This window comes from Schistocerca cancellata, chromosome 10 (assembly GCF_023864275.1).
Source record: "Schistocerca cancellata isolate TAMUIC-IGC-003103 chromosome 10, iqSchCanc2.1, whole genome shotgun sequence".
In the NCBI taxonomy this organism is placed as follows: Eukaryota; Metazoa; Arthropoda; class Insecta; order Orthoptera; family Acrididae; genus Schistocerca; species Schistocerca cancellata.
In genome coordinates, this window is record NC_064635.1 from 141,782,622 (window position 1) to 141,787,353 (window position 4,732).

Consider the following 4,732-nt stretch of genomic DNA (forward strand, 5'->3'; position numbering starts at 1 on the left):
TTATCATGTTAACATATGTAAAATTTATCTTGTTTGTTGTGTGAAGAACTAAAATTAGAGCTCCTAATAGACAAATCGTCTCTTACTCCTATTTTAAAATTATCGATTAAAAATACATTTTTGAGGTAGCTATGTGTAAACATTTTTACTTTTTTGGCTAACCTTTTCAATTAATATTTTCATATTCATATTGAACAGTTCTACCATTTTATTTTCTTCATGTGTGATTTTTAATTGATTTTGAAATTCTATAGCTAGTTTGTTTAGATTTTTCTTTTCTAACAGATGCTATATGTCATAAATAATCAAAGTACTTTTTTCTTTAAATCGACAATATTTTCTATCTGTTTGCACTATTTTGTGCAAAACATCATTACTGAGTCTTCAAAATCATCAACTGTTAAGAAAATCCATGTCTTTTGAACATGATTATTTTGTCTTAAAGTTTTAATTTTGTTTGAATATATAAATGTTATAGAGCTGATGGATTAGTATCATTTTGTTTCCTTTATTCTCATTAAATTAGTGCAGAAATATAGGCAATGGATTTTTCCACATCTGTAATATCATACAGAAAAGATAAAATGTTATTTTTAATCAAAACACTCTTCTCTTCAAACAATGGAAGCCAAATATTTTTATACCAAGCCCCTAAAATGAGTTGATAATTAATTTGTTAATAAATTCCATTACATCCATGTATGTTTCTAAAGTAGTGACAACTGCATTAGAAGTATTGGAATTGCTGCCTTTAATTAAGAAATAAATTTTATTAGATTTTGCAATAGAAATTATGTCTTTTCTCATACTTATTTCAGTGGTCATAATATTAGATTGCTGACATTATTATGTAAGTTATTTGGTGTTATTTTTCAAGGACAAAATGAAATTAGACTTGATTAATTAATGAAACAAAAGAAAAAGGGTGTAAGAATTAAAATCCATGGAGAAGAAATTAAAACTTTGAGGTTCGCCGATGACAGCAAAGGACCAGAAAGAGCAGCTGAACGGAATGGACAGTGTCTTGAATGAAGGCTAATGCGGAGCAAAATAACTGATCATGGTCGAAGTAGAGAGGATACAAAATGTAGACTGGCAATGTCCAGGAAAGCGTTTCTGAAGAAGAAAAATTTGTTAACATCGAGTATAGATTTAAGTATCAGGAAGTCGTTTCTAAAAGTATTTATGTGGAGTGTAGCCATCTATGGAAGTGAAACATGGACGATAAATAGTTTGGACAAGAAGAGAATAGAAGCTTTTGAAATGTTGTGCATAAGAATGCTGAAGATTAGATGGGTAGATCACATAATTAATGAGGAGGTATTGAATAGGATTGGGGAGATGGGGAGTTTGTGGCACAACTTGACTAGAAGAAAGGATCATTTGGTAGGACATGTTCTGAGGCATCAAGGGATCACCAATTTAGTATTGGAGGGCAGCGCGGAGGGTGAAATTCATAGAGGGAGACCAAAAGACGAATACACTAAACAGATTGAGAAGGATGTAGGTTGCAGTAGGTACTGGGAGATGAAGAAGCTTGCATAGGATGCATCAAACAAGTCTCAGAAATGAAGACCGCAACAACAACAATTAGTTTTTAACTTTCCACTCTGAAGGCCAATAATACCATTACATGATGCCCCATAATATTATAACAAGCATCTAACTATTTACACACTTGAAAATATTCATAAATAGGGTATAAATTTTCATTTGTCTAAAGTTTTTAGCAGTAAAATAATTGATCACGACAACAACATATGAAAATAATACAAGACTGTTATTGCTTAATTGGATAAAACTTTTAATTTCTGGATTTCGACATAGAAATATGATGTTAATTCTATATGTTTCAAATATTTTTCAGTCGTCAGATTCCCCTACTCTGAAATAACATATCGAAAAAGTCTAAAATTTTCACAGAGATAACTGGATATCTTTGAGAAAAATATTACTTTCATAATTTTTCATGGCCTGTCGTCCGAGACCAGACCATAACGAATAAAGCACAAAGTTTCATTAGTAATCGATATAATCTTTTTCATTTGTCTAGTGTCTGAATGGTCTATGCCCATAGGCCCTCAAATACATGTTTAATGATGTATAAAATATAATTTGTTTAAAATAGTCAAGCAGTAAATACTTATTACATGGAACCCATACTGAAAAAATAAAAAAACATCATCAATCAATATAATCTTGTTTCATTTGTTTTATATTTTCAGTTGCCAAATATATAGCTCCTGAAATTCCATACAGGAAAAGTGATAAAAGTTGGAATCAACACACTTGATTCAACATTCCACAGGTCGTTAACTCGACCCCACAATTTTATAAATCTATATAATTGGAGATGATTAAAAGTTTACATATTCTTTTTACAACTCTAAACAAAATTTTTTAATAAATGGCAAGTCTAAATAGTCTAAAATTCAATGAATTGGAAGATGTAGCATAACAATTAGGACAAAACGTTACTCAGAACTGAGGAAACACTTATTAATAACTATTATAATGAAGAAATGCGCTACGACAACAGTGAAGCGATAAAGAATACTATATACAAATTGAAAGTTACAGCAAAAGTATTAGGAAGTAATGAATTTCTAAAATGGGAAAGGGAAAACTTGATGCATTGAATAATTATAATTTTAAAAATATAAATGTTAATAAATTATATAAACTGTATTCAACAACTATAAAATATATAAATATAAAATTGTTATGTATATTAAAAATAATGAATCATTTGGTGAATCCGATTGGAAAATCATAACTTGACATCTTGTATTACCTGTAGATGTTGTGAGAGAATTTAAGGATAAATTAGACTGGAACCTTATATCAATTGATCAATCATTATCTGAAAATCTGAGAGAACTGCAAGATAAATTAATTTGGAAGATAATATAATATTGTAACTTAATCATTTATTTCATGAGAAAATTTCAAGGCAGATTAAATTGGGGAAATATACAACAATCTAAAGTTTCTAAAAATTTCTTCAGAGAATTTCAAGACAAATTGGATTTGAATATTATATCAAAAACGAGATCTTATCTAACAAATTTATAAAATATTATAAGAATATTTTATGAAAAAGAAATTTATCTGAAGATTTTATGGAATATTTAAAGGCAGAATATACTGGGGTGTTATAACATGCCAAAAAATATGTCTGAAAATCAAATTCAGGAATTTCTAGATAAATTATATTGGGGATATATATCTACATCTACATCTACATGGTTACTCTGCAATTCACATTTAAGTGCCTGGCAGTGTGTTCATCGAACCATTATCATACTACTCCTCTACCATTCCACTCTCAACTGGCGTGTGGGAAGAAGGAACAGCTAAATCTTTCCGTTCGAGCTCTGATATGTGTTAGGTCTAGGGGTAGCGTCTTTGATTTATAATCAAAACGTGTTCGATCCCCGCCACTGCCTAAATTTTGATAAATAATCAGCATTGGCGGCCGAAGACTTCCGGTATAAGAAGTCAGCCTCATTCTGCCAACGGCCTCGTCAAAGAGGGCGGAGGAGCGGATAGAGGTTCAGGGCACTCTCTTGTCCTAGGCGTGGGAAATTGCCCCTAAAGGCGGAAGAATCAGCAATGGTCAACGACATGAGGATGCAGAAGGCAATGGAAACCACTCCATTAAAGACACGTAACGTGTATCCACAGGACATGTGGTCTGTATTTGAAGAAGTGTCATGATGATCTCTTCATTGGCAAAAGATTCCGGAATAGTCTTCCATTCGGATCTCCGGCAGGGGACTGCCAAGGGGGAGGTTACCATGAGAAAAAGATTGAATAATCAACGAAAGGATAACCTTCTACGAGTCGGGGCGTGGAATGTCAGAAACTTGAAGATGGTAGGAAAACTAGAAAATCTGAAAAGGGAAATGCAAAGGCTCAATCTAGATATAGTAGGGGTCAGCTAAGTGAAGTGGAAGGAAGACAAGGATTTCTGGTCAGATGAGTATCGGGTAATATCAACAGCTGCAGAAAATGGTATAACAGGTGTAGGATTCGTTATGAATAGGAAGGTAGGGCAGAGGGTGTGTTACTGTGAACAGTTCAGTGACCAGGTTGTTCTAATCAGAATCGACAGCAGGCCAACACCGACAACGATAGTTCAGGTATACATGCCGACGTCGCAAGCTGAAGATGAACAGATACAGGAAGTGTATGAGGATATTGAAACGGTAATGCAGTATGTAAAGGGGGACGAAAATCTAATAGTCATGGGCGTCTGGAATGCAGTTGTAGGAGAAGGAGTAGAAGAAAAGGTTACAGGAGAATATGGGCTTGGGACAAGGAATGAAAGAGGAGAAAGGATAATTGAGTTCTGTAACAAGTTTCAGCTAGTAATAGCGAATACCCTGTTCAAGAATCACAAGAGGAGGAGGTATACTTGGAAAAGGCCGGGAGATACGGGAAGATTTCAATTAGATTACATCATGGTCCGAAATCAGATACTGGATTGTAAGGCGTACCCAGGAGCAGATATAGACTTAGATCACAATATAGTAGTGATGAAGAGTAGGCTGAAGTTCAAGACATTAGTCAGGAAAAATCAATACGCAAAGAAGAGGGATACGGAAGTACTAAGGAATGACGAGATACGTTTGAAGTTCTCTTACGCTATAGATACAGCAATGAGGAATAGCGCAGTAGGCAGTACAGTTGAAGAGGAATGGAGATCTCTAAAAAGGGCCATCACAGA